This window comes from Sceloporus undulatus, chromosome 1 (genome assembly GCF_019175285.1).
Source record: "Sceloporus undulatus isolate JIND9_A2432 ecotype Alabama chromosome 1, SceUnd_v1.1, whole genome shotgun sequence".
In the NCBI taxonomy this organism is placed as follows: Eukaryota; Metazoa; Chordata; class Lepidosauria; order Squamata; family Phrynosomatidae; genus Sceloporus; species Sceloporus undulatus.
In genome coordinates, this window is record NC_056522.1 from 328016155 (window position 1) to 328038300 (window position 22146).

At 42.4% G+C, this 22146-nt stretch overlaps 1 protein-coding gene across 3 annotated transcripts in view; it reads right to left on the minus strand.

Moving 5' to 3' along the window:
- STXBP6 (syntaxin binding protein 6) overlaps window positions 1–11454 on the minus strand; it is a 179696-nt gene extending 168242 nt beyond the window's left edge. The window contains exon 1 of one of the 3 annotated variants that reach the window (XM_042438139.1): window positions 11226–11453. The gene's annotated coding sequence lies outside the window, so the exon portion shown is untranslated. Of the gene's footprint in view, window positions 1–11221 lie in introns of all 3 variants that reach the window. The other 2 variants (XM_042438156.1, XM_042438164.1) reach the window with 2 other exon arrangements.
- Between the last annotated feature and the right edge of the window lie 10692 nt (window positions 11455–22146).

Here is a 22146-nt window from a genome sequence, read left to right on the forward strand (position 1 = left end):
TGATGATGATGATGATGATGATGATGATGATGATGATGATGATGATGATGATGATGATGATGATGGTGATATTGATATCAACAAGCCTCTGAGGCACGGCCAATGTAACTTGCTGTGATTTTTACAAACTCATGCGCAGTGAAGAAAAACCACAGTCCCTTGCCCAAGTACACACTTCTGAGAAGTACAGTTGAACCCGAGGGCAAATACATTTCTGCCATCTGTCTAAGAATAATGCCAAAATGTCCTCCATTTTGATTATGCCTAAAAACATGCATTTATATTAACATTTTTTTAAAAAAACTCAATTTTTTGTGCGTCCTCCATTTTTATTAAAATGTGTCCTACATTTGAAAATGTTGCCCTACATTTGTCCTACATTTGTCCCCGTTTGGAGGTCCTCACTTATGGCAACCCTACATATAATCCTCCCTGCAAACTCTGGTCCTCTGGGAGGAATTTGCTGCAGCCTCAAAGATATAGGCTACCCAGAGGGTTTTTTCTGTTGTCGCCCCCAGATTATGGAACGACCTGCCGGATGAGATCCGTCAATTGACATCTTTAGACAGCTTTAAAAAGGCTGTCAAGACGGATCTCTTCCAGCAGGCCTTTCCTGGATAGATAACTCCGGCCTCAGGAACCCTCTTCTCTTGAGAGTCTCCAAGGTCCTCCCTTTCAAATTTAAGTAGAATGCTACTGTAGTTTACTGTTTTGCTTTGTTTTGTAATAATGTGTATGTGTTGATGTTGTTTTAATTTGTTGATGTTAATTATAATTGATTTAATAATTTTTAAGGGGGGGAGGGAAGTAGATTTTTGATGCATAATGTATTTTATTTTATTGCTATTAGCCGCCCCGATTGACCTCAAAGGGGCGGGATATAAATAAATTATTATTATTATTATTATTACTATTAAACAATGGTATTAAAAACACAAAGTTAAAAAAACAATTAAAGCATAATTTTAAAAAAGGCATAAGCACAAGGACAACACATCCCATTAAAAGTTCCTTCTGCTATACCAAGAACCAGAAGCCTGCCTAAATAAAAATGTCTTTGCTTGCTGGCAGAAAGAGAACACTTCTCTTCCCTTTCACTCTTTATCCCCTAAGATCTCTAAAGGTGGCTCCAGAAATGCACATGAGAAAGGTGAAGGTGACCAGAAAATATTAGTACAATTCTGCTGAAGTCCAGTTTTGGTTGCCTGGCCATTACTTACAGGATTTTCACAAAGATTACAGTAAGACAACATACATGAGGTACTCTCAAAATATACAGTCAAGTGCCAAGTATCACAATGGGTACTTCTGTACATAACAGCCTGGAAAGTAAACAAGACCAGTAGTTTCTGCACTCTTAGGGGATCCCCTGCATATAACAGAACATTTTTGGAAGTTAAAACATTCCAAGAACCTCTTAAAACATCCAGGCAAGGACCTATAAAGATTCTTTCCAAGACCTATAGAAGGCTTGGGTTATTTGAGCACTGAAATGAAGTTGGAGAGGAGGAAAACATGACTTCCCCAAATCCCTAGCAGTATCTTCTGAGTATTGTAAAACTACCGGGAGAACCAGAATGAAAACACTCTTCTCACTATGTTATATTGTACCAGGAGGTTTCATAAGGGAGAAAAAGAATGGACACTAACAATTTTTCAGTCTCCAGGAATCTCTCTCCACTCATTTCAACTGCAATGAAGTGTTCAGGTTCATAGGGGCCATCTACAGAGTATAGCTACGTACGGCCATATTGTTCTATAAAGCACATGGCAAAGGTTTGAAGAAAGTGGGGAGAGGAGAAAAGAGAAATGCCCATTTCTTTGTTCTTCCCTCCAGATACTTCCTACTTTATGAAAGCCCCAACAAGTGTTTCCATCTACCTCCCAGGCACGCTGGAGCTCTGAAGAATACTCCTATGTGCCTATTTTTGTTGACATACCGTTTCTTTCCCATACTGTACCAATCCCTGACATTCCTGTACCTTTCGCCTATGGGTCGCTCACAAACAAGGGTAGAATTTCTACATAGGCCAAGTATTCAGAAATATATATGCTGTGTGTGTGTGTGTGTGTGTGTGTGTGTGTATTGTTGGGCCATGCTGGCTGGATTTCTGGGAGCTATAGTTAAAAAATAACACTTCAAAATGCCTCTCGAAACTCAATAGCTTTTTGGAACACAGAATCCAAGACTAAACATGGCCCTACAACTAAGTTACTACTCATGTACATGTGGCAAATGCCTCCAACTCATCCAGCAGTATGACTATAATTTGTCATACAATCCTTTACTTCTGTTTCAATTAGGCAGACAGCCAGAGGAATTCAGAGATAACAATATCCAAGTATTATGGCAGGAGACTCACAGTAATTAGTACTGGGCTCACCTATCTCCTTCAACTTTCATGGGGGTTTTGGCATAGAATCCCACAATTGTGGGGAAAATATGAACATTGTAAAAAGCATGCATGCTACATATTCCTTTTACACACAGCCATGTCCCATAACTCCCTTTCCTGCCTTGGCACCACAGCTCCAACACCACACCTCCGGCGGCATCACCTCCATTGATTGTGAAGTGGGAGAATTTTCTGCTATAATAGAAAGCTATAGATAGATGGAGTCACTATGGTCAGTAAGGAATAGTTTTTAGAGTGAGGCCTGAAAATTAGAGCAAAGGAATAGAAAGTGCATCTTGACCTGGTAGGAAGCTGGCACCAGTGAGAAGACATAACTTAAGATAAGGAGGCATTTGGTGAAGGCTACTGAATACCTAAGGGAAGGGTTAGGAGTAAGGAATGCAGTTTTAATGTATGCATGCATCTCTGTCCTGATTGTAAGAATTCTGTATGTTTAGATTTTAAATTAGCCAATAAGATGTATTGAAGAAGCTTCTTTGTCTAAAATAGTATAAAAAGAGCCATTTTGTTTTATTTCTTTGCCTCAGTCTTTGGAGTGTTAATCCACTGGGGACATTATTCTTTTACCGGTGTTAAGGAATAAACTTTGGAATTTTCAACATTCTGGGTCGCCTGTTTACCTGTTTCGTCAAGACCTGTGGCTTTGTGAGAGAAAGTCCCAGGTTCCTAAGAGTTCCTGTGTTTTTATTATAAAATTGAGATTTTTCTATTTCAATTGAAGGCGATTTCAGCAGCAGCAGCATAGCAGGCCTGCAGTGGCTCGTCCTCCTCATCCCTGCCCCTCTATCTCCTTTCTTGCCAATACTCCTGGCTCATACCTCCCTTTCCCATCCTGGCACCATAGCACCTCTACCTCGCTTCAAGGCTGCCTCCGCAGGACCTCAAACTCTTCCCCCTCTGCTTCTTTTTGCCTTCGCATATCATTTCAGATTCCATGAAAATATTCCCAAAGGCTTGAGAGAATAATAGAATAACAGATTCTGAGAGCAGCAAGGGGAGCAGAGGTACTTCCTTCCTTCTGCATAAGTCCCTTTTTGGACAGTGCTTTGCGATCCCCACTTCCTCCGGGCTGAGAAGGTGATTAAATTTCTCAAATACACCCTATTCAACTTGTGTTCTCTTGGACCACATTCTGACCTGTTGAACAACAAAAAAAGCAGTTTCCTGGAACCTTCTAGCCATAAATTTGTTCTGGGTAGGCAAAGCACAGGAGGTATGGCCTAGGGCAGTGATGGTGAACCTTTTAGAGGCTGAGTGCCCAAATTGCAACCCAAAACCCACTTATTTATTGCAAATTGCCATGTCCCTCTGGCTTTCTAGTAACAAACTCTGGCAAACTCTGTGCTGGGGTGATGACACATGTGCCCACAGAGAGGGCTCTGAGTGCCACCTCTGGTATGCATGCCATAGGTTCACCATCACTGGCCTAGGACTACTGGTGAGAAGGAGACGGGGAGGGAGAGGACAAGGAGGGATCATGGAGCACTATCCAGAAAGAGACTTGCAAGCATGAAGTGCACTATTGCTGGAAATAAGACAGATAGGAGGAGGGGGGCAGAATGACAAGCAGCCACCACTAGCAGCAGAGGCAGTGGCCTGGCTCTGCAGGGTATCCCACATCTAGGGCTTTTCTAGATCCAGTGGCAGATAGTTAAGCAGCAGTTACAAACTCATGAATAAGCAAATCCAGAGAAATTAAATCCACAAAAGTTGAAGGACAACTACAGTTCATTATAGAAGGCCAGAGCAAGTAAAAATGAAGTTATAAGTAAAAGTCTAAACAGGTGTTTGTTTGGCGTTTTTTTTAACCACAACTCTTTGAAAAAGGACAACAGAAATCTGCATTGCAACAAAGCCCAGGTTGAATCAGGATATAAGCTACAAGACATACATGCAAGTTTGCTTGTGCTGTAATAGCCACTAGCTAGAACAACACATGAAACTAGTATTTTCCAAGGTTAACAACACAGCTGATCAAACTAAACAGAAAGGTAAACAAGGGATAAAATACACACTTAATGGCATGTTGTACCTTAAAGATGTTATCTATGCATGTGTTGCCATTTATGCATACACCCACATCAGTACATTTTCTAAAAATGTTTTAAGTCCAACTTTTACCAACTTTACCTTCTTCCAAGTCAAAGGAAAAAATAGTGTACTGACAAAATACAATATAGGGCTAAATTTGTGTAAATCTACAGTGCTATATAAATAAAGTATAATAATAATAATAATAAGAAGAAGAAGAAGAAGAAGAAGAAGAAACTGTCCAGCAACCAAACTTTCCCTTTCTTTCTTTCCCATTTGCTCTCAGGAGAAGGGGCCCTTCACCACTATGTAGACAGAATCTGTTCTGTTGGCAGGAGTGTTTATTCTGACAAAACCATTAAGTTCACATAAAATGTTGTTTCTGAGTAGCCTCCCCTGGAAAAATTACTCTATGCTGTAAAAATTACTGCTTCCACAGAACAAAAAAATCAGGAGCTTTCAACATAATTAGTTCCAAATCTTCCTTTGTTTTTAAATCCACATGCACTTAGACGGACTAGCAGACAAATGTAAATAATTTTTTCCTGCCAACGTTTTCACTTGGTTTAGGCTACACTCCAATTGTGTCAACAATTTAGTTCATTCAAAAGAGGCCTTTTCCTGGACTTTTGATAGACCTCCTTTGAACCCTCAGAGACAATTTCCACCTCCTTCAAATACTTACAGCTGGTAAACTATGACAAATAGCAGGAAAAGTGCTTTCACTTTGAAGATACACTATATGAACAATGGCTTATTCTGGCACTTAAATCAATTTCATGCTTTTGATTCAGGAGGGAATAATGTACACATTACAACTCCCAGCATTGCTTCCCACTGGCTAGGGCTGCTGGACATGCAATCCTACAACATCTGGAGGGCCTCATAATTCCTACCCCTGGTTTAGATAATGAATTCAAAACAAGGAAGGAGTAGGTTAGAGGTACAAATATATTCTGCACCCCTAAGCAGCACTGAAATAAAGAAATGCAAATGGAAAGGAAATCTACAAGGGTTGTATTAATAATAATAATAATTTGTTTTATTTATATACCGCTATTCCAAAGATCATAGCGGGGAACAGCAAGTAAGCTAATTAGCAAGTAAGCTAATTTGCCCCCAACAGACTGGGTACTCATTTTAGCGACCTCGGAAGGATGCAAGCCTGAGTCGAGCTTGGGCCCTTTTGCTGGTCTTGAACTCGCAACCTTGGGGTTTTGAGTGAATGACTGCAGTACAGGCATTTAACCACTGCGCCACCAGGGCTCATTCAGTGGAAATAATCCCACTGTAAGAAAGGGGAAGGAGACCATTTTGGGGGACACCATTTTCTTCCTCTGGAACAGTATGGAAGGCTGGACAATTTAAAAACATTTTAAGGTCTCACTCTGTCTTCCACTGATTGTTGTTGCCTTCCATCAAGCAGGGTGGCTACCAATGGATTCAAGCTTGATTCCTCCAAAAAGCTCAAAGTTGTCCAGTGTAATCTTATTTACTTTTTCTTTAATACTGAGGAGGAAGCAAGCTTGTTTTCTGCTGCTCCAGAGACTAGGACCCGGAACAATGGATGCAAACAACAGGATAAGAGATTCCACCTCAACATTAGGAGGAACTTCCTGACAGAAAGGGCTCTCGACAGTGGAACACACTCCCTCAGAGTGTAGTGGAGTCTCCTTCCTTAGGGATCTTTAAACAGAGGCTTGATGGCCATCTGTTGGGGATGCTTTGATTGAGAATTCCTGCATGGCAGGGGGTTGGACTGGATGGCCCTTGTGGTCTCTTCCAACTCTGCGATTCTATGATTCTATGATTTAATCTTATTTATTTCTTATTTATTGATCCACAAACAATCTCTTGCAAAGAGAGGCCATTATAAATAAAGTCTGCATCTATGGCTTGTTGTCTTTTACGCAGAAACCCAAGAACTGGTGCCCCATAATATTTTCAACATTACCAGAGCCAGCAGTTGTGGTGCTTTGAGCACTGGATTAGTACTCCGAGAGACCAGGGTTCAAATCCCTGCTCAGCTATGGAAACCCAGTGGGTGACCCTGAATAAGTCATATTCTTTCAGCTAAAGAGGATGGCAATAGTACCCTTTCCCCAACAAATCTTACCAAGAAAAACTCATTATAGATTCATCATAAGTTGATGGCAGACAAGTATAGATTTGTCATAAGCTGAAGACACACAAGTATTTTCAACATGAGATCTGTTCTTCACAATGAAGCAGAATTTCAGAATATGTGTCAACGTGTTTTTGTCAAATCTAAGATTCCTAAGACAGTTTTAAGAAGCATTTTTTTAGACAGAGCATGCTCTTTATAAAACTATGATAGCAAACTATTTCCATCCCAAATGAGACAATAAAAACACTAGTTAGAAACATTCTAGATATTAAACTTTTTTTGATGGAAGTGAGAGAAAAAGGGGTGTCTATATATTTAGCGTAAGGCTTTAAGTGTATGTGTGTTTTAATAAAAAAAATAACATTAGAATAGAACAGTAGCTCAGTGGTTTCGACACCGACAATTTCAAGATTGGCAGGTTGAGGCCCAAGTGCAGCATGAAAGAGTGAGCTCCTGCCACTAGTCAACTTCTGCCAACCTAGCAGTTTGAAAGCATGTAAAAGTGCAAGTAAATAAATAGGTACCATTTTGGTGGAAAGGTAACACCTCTGCATTTAGTCATGCTGGCCACATGACCATCGAGTTGTTTTTGACAATGCTGGCTCCCTTGGCTTAGTAATGGAGATGATTGCTGCCCTTTATAGTCAGTCAGACCCAACCTGATAACATTGACAAATGGGAATACCTTTACCTTTTCTCCTTAACATGACATAACTGCAACCATACAACTGAAAACAAGCAAAATGAACATGTAACTATGGTAAATATTCATACTAACTTGATACATCCTAATTAAATCTACCATCCTGAGTAGTTTTGGTTTTTTTTCCAGAAGCATGCCCTACTGAACTGAGTAGGATTTCCTATAAACATGACTCACATGCATGACTACATCTCAGTTCTCAATATACCTACTTGGTAAGCAAGTCTCATCATTTACGGTGGCATAAATACACTTTGGAATTCTTATCTAGATACTACAGAGGATTACCAGAGTTTGGATGTTATGTGTAACTAGTCATGCTGTGTGTGTGTATGCCTTTAAGTTGCCTGACAACTTATGGTAACCCTGCCAATCTCAAGATTTTCCTAGGCAAGGAAGAGGTTCTTTTCTCCAAAATGTAGCCAACAGAAACCTGGTATTCTACTTTTCTGTGACAAAGGCATTGTGCTGTTAATTTAATGAGTGGGAACTTTCCCTCCTTTTTGGTAGTGAGTAACATTTGTGTGTTACTTTTCAAGGGCATTTTAGAAACATTTTGAGCTACTTTTTAAATGTTTCACCCCATTATCAATATTAGGGCCCTGTGCAGACCAGCCATTAAGGCCAGCCTGGGGGCGGAGTCAGGGCACCAGACTCTGCCCCAGGGTGCCATGACACCACATGCCACTCCACACAGCATGCAGCATCCCGGCGTTCCTCTGCCGATGCATCCACACAATGCAGCGCCAAAGGAGCGCTTTCAAGCCACGGCCCCACAGCTGTCAGGCAGGGCACAAGAAGGAGCCACTTTTTGCAGCTCTTTTTTGCACCCTGGAAAGGCCGGATCAGAGCCATGGCATGCAGTTGCTGCAGCCCCAATCCGGCACACCGGAAGGTGGCTGCGGGCCACTCCTTAGGGGCAGTCTGCACAGCCCCTAAGATGTTTTTTAAAAATAAAATAGTAATCTGTACATAAGAGTGTGATATAGTGGTTTGAGCATTGGACTATGACTCTGGAGATCAGGGTTTGATTCCTCAGTCGGCCACGGAAAACCACCAGGTGATCTTGTGCAAGTCACATACTCTCAGCCTCAAGAAAACTCCTTGATAAACAAGGAAGTAAACGTTTAGTAATATTTTGCAGCAAAAAGCTACTTTTGGAGCTTTGTGATGAATTACACAATGGATTATTTAGTGAAAGTAACTTCCTAGTCTTTAAGTGGAAAGTGAATAAGGTAACCATTAAAGGGGGAGATCACTGCCAGGAGCAGTTACTTCTAGACCAAATAAGAATCTTGGACCAATTTCCAATTGTAACCAACCCACACTCTGAAGAGAGGGAAACAAACAAAAGAAACTGAGAGGGACAAAATGGAAAATCTTCTTTAGTTCAGAATGTCCATTCTTGTACAGGGGAGCAAGTGCATGCAATGATTTCTCACACCCAAACTTCCCATGGTGGCATGCAAGGAGAACAAATGTTTCAAGATGAGGGGGGCAACCTTTGGCCCTCCAGGTGTTTTGAACACAAACTTCCCAAAGCTTCCAACAAGTTTAGTCAGTGGTAAGCAAATTCTAGTCCAAAACAAGAAGACCAAAGGTTTTCCACCTCCTCATCCAATCTTAAAAGAAACACATTTTTAAAATATATTTATGGAATGCTTACACGCCCAGATTACCAAAATTCAGCTTAGATGACCAAAGCCTAAGCGTAAAGAGGCCAGAGTTCGATTTCCGCTCGGCCATGAAACCCACTGGGTGACCTTGGGCAAGTCACACTCTCTCATCCTCAGGGGAAGGCAAAGGCAAGCCTCCTCTGAACACATCTTGCCAAGAAAACCCCATGGTAGGGTTGCCTTAGGCTCGCCATAAGTCAGAAACAACTTGAAGGCACACAACAACAGCAAATGAGCAAGGAAAGGGTGTCTCCAAATTGAATCCACACACACACACCCAACAGGGATAAACAACTAGGGATAAACAGCCCTGCCCAGTCCCAACCAATGGCTTGCTCTGAACTCTGTGCAGTCAAGAAAAATGCAGGCAGCTCAGCTGAAAAGTCTCCCAATCTTGAGCTCTAAACTGCAATAGCCTCTTTTTATGGTGCATCTACATTGTAGAAATAATGCAGTTTGAGGCCACTTTAAGTGCTGTAGCACCATCCTGTGGACTCCTGGGATGTGTAGTCTCCCCCCACAAGGTCCTGAACCTTCTCTGCCCAAGAGTGCTGGTGCCTCGGCAAACTACAAATCCCAGGATCCTGTAAAATGGAGCCAGGGCAGTCAAAGTTCTGTCCAACTGCATTATTTCTACAGTGTAGATGCACCAGGTCACATTTTCTTGGGAGATGCCTCATGTTTTATATAAAAATAACATAATTGTTTTAATTGTTCTTGTTATTTTATTATAAGTGTAGTTGGGGGGGGAGGGTATTGATGGAATGTATTTTAATATATGTTGTATTTAATACTGTATTTTATCTGTTATTGTAAGCTGCCTCGATCCTGCGGGAGAGGCAGCATATAAATACAATATTATTATTGTTATTAACATTAGAACAGACCAAGGTTTGAATCTTGGCTTGGCCACGGAAACCTGATGGGTGACCCATTGAGCAAGTCACACTCTCTCAGCCTCAGAGGATGGCAATGGCAAACACTCCCCTCAGAGGAAAGGTGACAAGAAAAAACTTGTGATAGGTTTGGAAACGACTTGAAGGCACACAACATACACACACACACACGTACCTTTTCCAGATGTCCTCACCATGAAGGAGGACAAGGCACTGCAAAATGTAGGACATTCAAGGGGAAAGGGAGGACACTACATCGCTCCACATCCCTCAGAGCCACTGAAAGCCCTTTCTCCCACTGACAGCAGAGATACATTTACATCTATCTACATGCACAACTCTGGAGGCCTGGGTTCAAATCCCAGCTTGGCCATGGGAACTCACCGGGTGAACCCAGGCAAGTCACACTCTCTCAACCTCAGGAGAAGCCCCTCTGAAAAGTCTAGGAAGGCTCCTGCTGCCAACTTCTTTCTTTCAGTGAGTCTCAAAGGTGCTGCAAAATCTTTCTATGTACTGACTCTAGAGACGAACGCGGCTATATCTCTGAATCCCTTCTGAAGAAATCTTCCAGGATAGGTTCACCCGAAGTCAGAAACGGCTTTCAGGCACACATGACAACAAAGAGCCCCCCCTCCCCAAAGAAGGCTCCCAGGTTCCCCTCTAACCAAGGAAGACGCAGCTGAAAGCTCCGCAGAGGGGCCTCTCTTCCTCTCCTCCCCAGCTCAGGCTGCCCAGAGGTCCTCACCCCCAAAACAGGAGGCTGGAATGGAGGACATGGCAACAATGAAAGCCAAGAAGCACGCCTAGAAAGAGCCATTCAGGCTTCCGACTCCTGCTCAGAATGGAGGACCTCTTTGGAATCCTTTCTGGAGAAGAGGCTGGAATGGAGGACATGGCAAGAGTCAACACCCAAAAGCACTCCTAGAAATATACACTCCTGCTCTTGATTCCTGCTTAAAATAGAGGGCATTTTGGAATCCTTCCTGGACACGAGGCTGGAATGGAGGACACGACAGTAATGGAAACCCCAAAAGCACTCCTAGAAATGCCAAAGCCTCTTGGGTCCTGCACAAATCAGAGGACCTTTTGGGGGAGAATCCCTCCTGGAGAGGAGGCTGGAATGGAGGGCATGGCAAGAATGAAAGCCCCCAAAGCCCTCCTAGGAATATCAGCGGAGGCTCCTGAGTCTTGCTCAAAGTGGAGGACATTTTGGAATCCCTCCTGGACACGAGGCTGGAATGGAGGACGAGTCCTGGAAAAGGAGGACGACCCTGCCCCCCCCCAACGCAGCGCTTGGGCGGGAAGTTGAGGAAGGGGGCGAGGAGGAGGAGGAGGAAGGTGCTGCCACCATCCCCAACCCACCCACTTACCTACCTTCCTTCTCAGGAAAGCTGCCCAGCTCTCGAAAGCTCCCCTGGGGCTCCTTGGGACTCTGGGCTTTCCCCTTCTACTCCTTTGGCTGCCAAGAGCCCCTCTCCTGCCCGCAAAGGAGACCCACCGGACCGCAGCCAACTCTCAGGCGCTGGGCTGGAGCGGCTCCCTCGCTTCGCCTTGGCTGCCAGCACTTAATCCCAGCAGCAGCAGCAGCGACGGACTGGGGCCCTCCAGCTGTGAGCCAGAGGCAGGAGAAAGGGGGGCACGTGCCCGAGAAGAGCCAATGGCAGCACCCAGGAGCCTCGCTCCTCACCCCCCCTTCCTTGCCACGTGACCAGTTTAATTGCTTAAGTTCAGGTTGGGGAGTCTCCTCCTGGGCAGGAAGTGAGAAGGCGCAGGTGGAGGAGAGAGCGAGAGAGCACTCAGGGGAAGCATCATCATCATCCTGTACTACCTTTCTTGGCCCCAACCAAAATGCACAATATACTTGTTGCAAGCTTTCCAAGCTCCATGGGCTTCTTCATCAGATGTTACAAACCAAACAGGAGGAGGAGGAGAAAAAATCATTGGAGAAGTTAGTCAGATGCTGGCATGTTGCTTCAGTCCTTAGCAAAGATGATATGCTGGGGAGGATCTGTTTTTTGCAAGCAGGCTCCTGCCCCTTCTGGCCATGCTGCAATAGGGAGATGGTCAAAGTCCAGGAAATTTAAAGGTCATAGTTTTTTGTGGGGTTTTGGGGCTGTGTGGCCATGTTCTAGAAGAGTTTATTCAGCATCTGTGGCATCTGGATGATGTAGCCACAGATGCTGGCAAAACGTCAGGAATAAACTCTTCTAGAACATGGCCACATAGCCCAAGGAACCCACAAAAAACTATGGAATGCTGGCCATAAAAGCCTTTAACTTCACAATTTGAAGTCCATTTGCATCTCAACAGGGACCCTTCTTTTGCAATCCAATGGGTCTCCATTCCAGTGAGGTCAGAGGCCTCATCATCAGGATTTCCCTTTGTAGTAGTTCTTGGCAAGGTTGTCCCAGAATGGGAGGAAGGAGGGAGTTGAGCAAAGAAGTGTAACGGATTTTCTATCCAGGTTGACCAGAGGTCCTTTCCACAAAGGAGGACAAGGCTTTTGCTGAAGAAGCCACCCCTGAATCCTATTATAATGATAATTATTAGCCAGTGTCCAACCTACCATTCTTGGGCAAGGTATTGGAACATGTGGTGGCTTCCCAACTCTATGGGGTTTTGGATGAAATGGATTATCTAAATCCATTTCAATCTGGTTTCAGGCCTGGCTATCAAACAGAGACACTAGTCACCTTGGGGGATGCTCTATGCAGGGAACTGGACAGGGGAATGTGCCCCTATTAGTTCTGCTGAACCTCTTAGTGGCTTTGTATACCATCAACCATGGTATCCTTCTGGGCTATCTGTCTGGGATAGCACCTGGAGGTACTGTTTTACTGTGGCTGCATTCCTTCCTGGAAGAACAAACTGAGAAGGTGGTGCTTAGGGACTCCTGCTCGACCCCCTGCCATTGCCCTGTGGGGTCCCTCAGGATTCTGTGTTTAGCATATACATGAAACCGCTGGAAGAGGCTGTCCAGAGTTTTGTGGTGAGGAGCTATCAATATGTGGTTGATACCCAACTCTACTACTCCTTTCCACCTCAGTCCAGGGAGGCTGTCCTGGTCCTAAACCAGTGTCTGTCATCAGTAATGGACTGGATGTGGGCAAACAAATTGAAACCTAAGCCAGACAAGACAGGTGCTCCTGGTTAGTTGGAAGGCACATCAAGGAATAGGGATTCAACCTGTATTAGATGGGGTTACATTCCTTCTGAAGACACAGGTTTAGAGTTTGGGGTTACTTTTGGACTCAGCTTTGAATTTGGAGGCCCAGGGCTCTGCAGTGACCAGGAGTGCTTTTGCACATTTAAAGCTTGTGTGCCAGCTGTGCCCGTTCCTTGATATCCTGGATCTGGCCTCAGTGGTATATGCCCTGATTACATCCTGTTTGGAATAGTGTAATGCACTCTGCTTGATGCTGCCTTTGAAGAGTGTTTGGAAACTTCAGATGATTGAAAGAGCTGCAGCTAAGCTGTTAACTGAGACAAAAAACAGATACAACACAATGGCCCTGTTGAAACAGTTCTATTGGCTGCCAGTTTGTTTCCAGGCACAATTCAAAGTGCTGGTTATGACCTATAAAGCTATACATGGTGCCAGTCCAGGCTCCTTGGCAGACCATATGCCCCTGTATAAGCTGTCTCAGACTCTGATATCCTCAGGAGAGGCCCTTCTCTCAGTCTCACCTCCATCACAAGAAAGGTTACTGAGGACATGAGAGAGGGCCTTTTCCGTGGCTGCCCCTAGACTGTGGAATTCCCTTCTCAGGGAGGCCAGAATGCCTCCTCCCTCCTTGTTGGCCTTCCACCAGTAGGCTAAGACCTACTTGTTCAGACAAGCATTTAAAACATAATTTTTTTCAAGAATGGCCTGGAATATTGTATTGTTTTAAAATATTTTTTAACATTTTAATCTTTTTAACTGTATTTAATTCTTTTGATGTGTAATTTGTTTTAATGTTGTAACAAATTAATTCTGTTTTAATATACCATGTTTGTATGCTTTTAACTGTACTGTTTTTTAGTATTGTGAGTCACCCTGAGTCCCAGTGTTGGGGAAAGGATGGGATATAAATAAATATAATAAGAATAAGAATAATGGACAGTATTGATCCCTGTGGAACATCACAGGCTAATGGTGAAAAGGCTGAACAATCAGTCCCTCATAACCACTTTCTGGGAATGATCTGCCAAGAAAGACCAGATCCACTGTGAGACAATACTGTCAAATACCAGCTAAACAACCCAGAAGGATAACATAGCTGATGGTATCAAATGCCACTGAAAGATCCAGGAGGACCAATAGGGACTCACTCTCCCTGTCCAAATCCAGGTCATCTACCAAGGTGACTAGCAATGTTTCTTTCTCATAACCAGGCCTGAACCCAGACTGAAATGAGTCCAAGTAATCCATTCCAAGAAAGCCTGGAGTTGTGTTGCCACCCATTGCTCTAGGACCTTACTTAAAGGGGAGATTAGAGACTGGCAGATAGTTGCCTAGGAAGAAAGTGTCCAATTAAGTTTTTTTTACAACAAAGTTCTTACATTTGCTTCTTTTAGAGAGGTTGGAACATAGCCCTTTTTGAAATAAGTATTTACTGTCTCAGCCACCCAAACAGTCAGTCTCTTCTGGCAGCTTTAATTAGCTAGAATGGACGTGGGTCTCAAAGACCAGTGGTTGACCTTACCTCTCCAAACAGCTTGTCCATATCATCCTGTTGATGATCATATTGGTTCTATTGCTATTGTGCCTCACGATTGGTCAGGTTGTCACGGTCTTATGGGAAATGAATTCAATAATATCTAATGTGAGGTTCCAAATGTTTGATCCTCCAGAAGTTTTGGAACTCAGCACCCAGAAAGTCTACTCCAAGTGACCAGAAACCATGGATTGTGGGAGCTGAAGTCCAAAACATCTAGACCAACAGTTGACAGCTGGCCTAGGAATTACTTGTCAATAAAGAATGTGCAGGCCTGATCAATATTCCTGAAATGCTCTTTATTTATCGAAACTGTTACCCATGCTGCTCCATATAAATTTTGGTATAAATGATAGCCCTTAATGACCCCTAGATGAACTCTAATAGCCTGTCCACCATTGCCAGCAAGGCATTAGGACATGTACACACACACCTGAGGGGCATCATCACATCATGAGCCCTGGTGGCGCAGTGGTTAAATGCCTGTACTGCAGCCATTCACTCGAAACCACAAGGTTGCGAGTTCAAGACCAGCAAAAGGGCCCAAGCTTGACTCAGGCTTGCATCCTTCTGAGGTCACTAAAATGAGTACCCAGACTGTTGGGGGCAAATTAGCTTACTTGCTGTTCACCGCTATGATCTTTGGAATAGCGGTATATAAATCAAAAAACAAAACAAAAACAATCATCATAGCTAGGGAGTCGCATAAGAGGATTATCATAGGACCAGGAAGAGCAAATGTTTGCCTTGCCTGAGGCTCTTACCCCCTCCCCAGATCTGTTGTCCCAGCAGCTTAAGACCACTAAGACAATCAGACAGAGACATCCAGGTGAAAAGAAAGTAATTAAACACCTTCGTTCTCACCATCAAGCACCTTTGCCAGAAGCAAGATTTTGCCTATAAATATTCCCAGATTTCCCTGTTCACTGGGCCAGTCTGAATTTCAGGGGGAAGCTATGTCCCTTTAAATCCTGGCTCTTGGCCAGTCATTCCATGGCTGAGCCTCATGCCATCCTCATCATATTCCATTTGGATTCCTGGAGGGAGTCTACATTCTGGTACGTATCACCCCAGTGATGCCTAAATTCCTATTCCATGCTAACCTATGCTTTTCCTGAGCCTTGTATGTGTGTGTGTATGCTAGAATCATAGAATCATAGAGTTGGAAGAGACCACTAGGGCCATCCAGTCCAACCCCCTGCCATGCAGGAAATCCAAATCAAAGCATCCCTGACAGATGGCCATCCAACCTCTGTTTAAAGACCTCCAAGGAAGGAGACTCTATCACCCTCCGAGGAAGTGCATTCCATTGTCAAACAGCACTTACTGTCAGGAAGTTCCTCCTAATGTTCAGGTGGAATCTCTTTTCCTGTAGCTTGCATCCATTGTTCCGGGTCCTGTTCTCTGGAGCAGCAGAAAACAAGCTTGCTCCCTCTTCAATATGACATCCCTTCAAATATTTAAACAGGGTGATCATATCACCTCTTAACCTTCTTTTCTCCAGGCTAAACATCCCCAGCTCCCTAAGTCGTTCCTCATAGGACATGGTTTCCAGACCCTTCACCATTTGAGTCGCCCTCCTTTGGACACGCTCCAGTTTCTCAATGTCCTTTCTGAATTGTGGCACCCAGAACTGGACACAATATTCTAGGTGGGGCCTGACCAAAGCAGAATACAGTGGCACTATTACTTCTCTTGATCTAGACACTATACTTCTATTGATGCAGCCTAAAATAGCATTGGCCTTTTTAGCTGCCGCATCACACTGTTCACTCATGTTCAACTTGTGGTCTACTTGGACTCCTAGATCCCTTTCACACATAGTTTCATTCAGCCAGGTGTCACCCATCCTATATATGTGCATTTTATTTTTCCGCCCTAAGTGCAATACCTTACATTTCTCCGTGTTGAATTTCATTTTGTTAGCTTTGGCCCAGCTTTCTAGTCTATTCAGGTCATTTTGAATCTTGATCCTGTCCTCTGGGGTATTAGCTATTCCCCCTAATTTGGTATCATCTGCAAATTTGATAAGTATGCTCCCAATTCTGTCATCCAGGTCATTGATAAAGATGTTGAATAGCACTGGGCCCAGGACAGAGCCCTGTGGGACCCCACTGGTCACTTCTCTCCAGGATGAAAAGGAGCCATTGTTGAGCACCCTTTGGGTTCGGCCGGTCAACCAATTACAGATCCATTTAACAGTTCCTTTGTCTAGCCCACATTTTACAAGCTTGTTTGCAAGAATGTCATGGGAAACCTTGTCAAAGGCCTTAGTGAAATCAAGATATACTATATCCACAGCATTCCCTTCATCTACCAAGCTGGTAATTTTATCAAAGAAAGAGATTAGGTTTGTCTGGCATGACATGTTTCTCTGAAACCCATGTTGACTTTTTGTGATTATGGCATTGCCTTCTAGATGTTCACAGACTCTCTGTTTAATTATCTTTGCTAGTGAATCGTATGTGTTTTTCCCCTTATAAATAAATTGGTTATTCTAGAAGTCTGTCTCAGGTCCACTTATTGGGACCCCCTGGTCTACTCCGTATACACATCGGGAGACGATTCTGCAAGGGCCGTCGTAGCAGGCCCTCCTCTTGCAATATTTGAGCTAACAACAATAATAATAAAATTCCCCTAAACGGACCCTTGGCTACAAAACTACTTATACTAAGTCTTAAGATTAAAATATCCTAATTTCTCATGGAAATGAACATCTGAACGGAGCCTTGGAAAAGTCTCTCTTTTCTGTGAGAAAAAGAGCAGTGTCCATTAACTAATGATTGGACACAATATGTATTAACATTATTATATTTTATTCAATGAGCTGGTAGGGCACTTGCAAAAAAATAATGTTATATTTCAACCTAAAACATTGAAATACTACAATTTAAAAGAAGATTTTAAAAAACCCAGCCTGAAGAAAGGAAAAGCAAAAGATAGTTATTTCAGAAGCAAGGGGAGGGGTTAAACGTTTTACAATGCTGCACTACACTCTTATAATGCTGCTATTCCACTTTGACTTCTCTGGCTGCCTCTTGTTGCATTGTGAGGTTTGTAGTTCAGTGAGGCCTAAGAGCTCTCTGGTTGAGAATTCTAAATGCCTCTCTTTAAACTGCAAATCTCAGAATGTAACAGGAAGCAGCCAGAGCAGTTAAAGTGGAATAGCAGCGCTATAAGAGTGTATTGTGGCAATTTAGATTAAGGCAGGCAGCAGGCATTTCTTGTGAAAGAGAGCATTCTATGGCCTTGGTGCCATTCTGTTGAATAGCCCTTTCTTGCCACAACTCAGATAGTATGGGAACAAGCAGAGGCTTCATTTTCTTTATTCCAGGTATTTTCAGTGGGACTAGTGCATATGCAGGGAGTTTTCTTGGCATTGATAGAAATTTGTCTCATGAAAATACAGCTGAATGTATGATTAGCTTTGACTTGAGGTTCTACATCTCAATTTTAGTTCATGTCCCAGGTTGGTAGCCACACTTCTACAGGAAAAGACAAATTCTACTGAAGTCTGTGAAAATTTCCCCATTGGTTTCATAGTGAAATCCCTTGTTGTTTCATAGAATTTACTTCTGCTGTCCAGTTTATTATACCCTGGTCCTATTCATAAAAGTTCTGAATTTTTTATAAGCTGCCTTTATGTTGCTATACAATGTGCATACCTTTATGTGTGCTTACCTTTATGTATAAACTCACAGGAGTAGAGTTTATTCTTTATACTCCATTGCAGAAAATAAGTAATAATTTAGAGATAGAGAATGAAGTACAGGCAAGCTGAGTTCTTCTCTTGGGGTTATAAATCACACATTAAACTTTGACTGAGTCAAGAATGGAATTTCTTAACAGAGGCTAGTGGCTATGGTGTTCAAAGGCTGTCAATACGTGCATAATTTTGGACATGCAATAACAGGAGAAGAAGGGGGAGGGAAGCAGATTTATATCGGGATGTGTAGAAAACTGAAGTTGATATCAGGTCGTAACTATTCTGGAAATCAGTACAGCAAAAATTATTTCATTCAGACCACTGCAAGTGTAAGCAGTACATACCTGAGATTTGAAAATGTCAATAATCATAAACCAAGAATATTTCCAAAACTGTCAAAGGCCCGGGACAGACAGGCCAAAAGCGGCGTGCCGCCACCAATACTACAGTTCTGGAGCAGGTGGCAACCGCACACTCCGGAACCATAGCACATGATGGTGGCGGCATCATGGAGGTGTCCCATCCACATGGGGGCCACCATCTTGATGTAAGTGTCGTGCAGCGTATAACTGTCACTGCACGTCGCTTACGTCATGGGTGCACCAATGGCACACTCGTGATGTGCACGCGCCATCCTAAAAAGAACCGCCCGCCACCAGCCCTCCCTTTGGGGGCAGTTTGTACTGGGCCATAGTTATGTTGGGGTGTGAGTATAATAGCAAAAAATGACAGCAGAGGTTTGAGGAAATTTAACAAAACTTTACTTAACAGAAGTCTCAAAAACTGAAGCAAAACAATATGAATGGCATAGTACAAAATCCTGATAGCAGCATGCATACATTACCATGAGGACAGCATGGAGAGCAGGATTCAATGAATGCTCCCAAGACCCAGTAGATCCACAAGGCAATTATACCTTTCTAATTAGTTAATGCAATCACCTGGTCTACTTAGCTCATTACCATGGTCTACACCTGTCTGCTCACTAGATTCTCATCCAGTCACAACTTAGTACCTGGACAAGTTACATAGCTTCACTTACTTTCCAATCGAATCAATGATGGTAGAGCAGATGCCTTAAACTCTGAAGTACTATATACCATTTCATAGGTGCTGTACAGACAGGCACTTTGCGCCAGCCTGCACACGTACTAGGGTTGCCTCAGGACATCCTTTCCAGATGCCCCGCAACCCTAGTACGTTGTAATGGCGGCGCCCCTTCTACATGGGTGCCGCCATTACGATGTCACAGCCGCGCCGCCTCCAAATGGGGCGGCGTGGACGTGGTGCCAGAAGAAGCTCAGAAACAGAGCTCCTTCCTTTGTTTGTGTTGCTGGCGCAGCCTTTACACGGCTGCGCCAGCGACACAAAGGAGAAAGGGACTGAGTGGCCCCTTTCTTCCTTTCCCCGCCGCTGTCGGGGTGTTCTTGGGGCATGAAGCCCCAAGGACACCCCTTTCTAGGCCACAGGGAAGTGGCCTTTTGCCGCTTCCCCGCAGCCTGGAAAAGCGGTGGATCAGGGCCTCAGGGCAGTACAAATTGATGATCAGCTGGACCGCTATTATACAACATTATTACAGTATATAACATTACTATACTATTTTATAACATTAATGTTATCTTTATCTCCCTTGATGATGTATTTTGTACAATCCAGCTATTTGTTATGGTCTTTTAATGTTTTTAATTTTTTTGTATGATAATTTGGTTTTAGATAATGTATGGTATGGGTGGTTGGTTTGCACTTTGCTGGGGATATATGTTGTTTTTTGCTATTTCTTGTTATACTTTTTCATGTTGGAAACCGCTGTGATCTGCACAGGAACAGCGGTATATAAATAAAAAAAATTATTTATTATTATTATTAGAGATACTAGAGTAAAATCCATCCATCCTCTTTGGGGAATAACAGCCACATCAGCAGAAGAGAAGTGATAGCTGAGGGCAGTGGAAAAGTTGTTAAGGAAAAGCTATGGGACACTAGCAGTACTGCAGTGGCATTTTTACAAATTCTTGTTTGTACTGCCCAAAAGAACACATTGATAAAGTACATCTGAATGTTTTTTCCTGTAAAAACCCTATGATGAGACAATCCAAAATGAAGTAAAAGATAGTGCTGAGATTCCCAGCTCAGAAGGCATTCAATCAGTTACAAGAGGAAAGGTAAGAAGAAGTATGAATAATTCTGTATCTAATATAGCTTGGACATTGAGCTGCTGATGTGAAAGGAAGGTACAAAGCTTCATAACATATATAACAAGAACATGGAATACGAGAAGCATGAATTAGGGGAAGCCAGAAATTGAAGAAAAAAATAAATATAGAAGCATTGCAATACTTGATGTGAGTGAACTAAAGTAAATGGGAATGGAACGTTTTTGGTCAAATAAGAACATAATGTTTTATTCTGGAAATGTTAACCAAAGAACAAAAGGGGGAACATAATGAAAGTAGACAGGATATATTGCAAAGTCTCACCAAATTGTACCAATAAGACTTGCATGGAAAACCTGTCAAGAAAATCATATCCTAATTTTTGCTCCAGCTACAAAAGCAGAAGAGGAAGAAATTGAAAGATTTTGTTCTAGTGTCCAGGTAGAAATTGATCCACGCCAAAAAAAGACATATTTATAATTGTAAGTGAATTCCAAAGTAGGAAACAGAGTAGGACCAAATATTGTTGATGGTCTTTGCTGGAATCAAGAATTTAAGAGAATGATATAATCAAATTTTGTGAAGTCAACAGTTTGTTCATTGCAAACACATTCTTCAGGCAACTAAATAGACCATCGTATATGTGGATGTCACTGTAAGGCTAAAATAGAAATCAAACAGGGTATATAATGTGAAGGAAATGGTGAAGAAATGCCATTCTCTCTGCAGAAACAAGGGAAGAGTCTGTGACACAGACCATGAACTGCTAATATCAAAAATGAAAGCTGAAGAAGTATATTAAGTCAATCATATTGCCAAAATTCAATCTAAACAATATCCCTGTAGAATTTTAAAACCATATAAAGAACAAACTTGCATTACTAGATTTGCTCAATTATGAACCAGAAAAATGGTGAGCTGAAACCAGGGACATTATTAGGATAGAATACAAAAAGTCATACTCTGTAGCTAAAAAGGAAGAAAGGTGTCATTGGATGACGGATGATACTCTTCAAACAATTAAGGACAAACAAGAAGTAAAAATAAAGGGTGATAAAAATAGGGTGAGTTCAGTGATTTATGCGTAGTGATAAAGAGAACTACTATAATAATCAGTGCAATGGCATAGAAAAAGACAACCAAAATAGAATAGTAGACCTCTTCCACACATCCAAGAAATCAAAGAGAAATGTAAGGATATTATATGGTCATCAGAATAATGTATTATATCATCAGGGCAAAATAAAAATTTGAGGGAGGCAGTGCACTGAGAAACTACAACTGAGATGAAAGAATGTCAAATTCCTTCAAAGTAGAACCTTGTGATGAAGCACCTACAAATTTAGAAAGCAGTGAAGCCTGAACTCTCACTAGAAACCAAAATGACTAAACTGAGATTTTTTTTTGTATTTTGGACATATGATTACATCATTTCGTGGAAAAGACATTAATGACTGCTAAAACTGAAGGCAGTAAAAAAAGAAGGAAGTCCACATAGCAGATGAATTGACTCAGTCAAGGAAGCCATGGCACTGAGTTTGCAAGAAATGAATAGGGCTGTTGATAACTGTTGGGTGATGGAAGTCTCTCATTCATAGAGTTGCCATAAACTAAAGCTGCTTTAACAGCAAATAACCACAATAGCAACAGCAACAACAAAATCACTTTACTGATGACTCTTTTTCACCTCATTGCCAGATTTACTGGTAATTAGGATACATTGCTGATTTGATTTG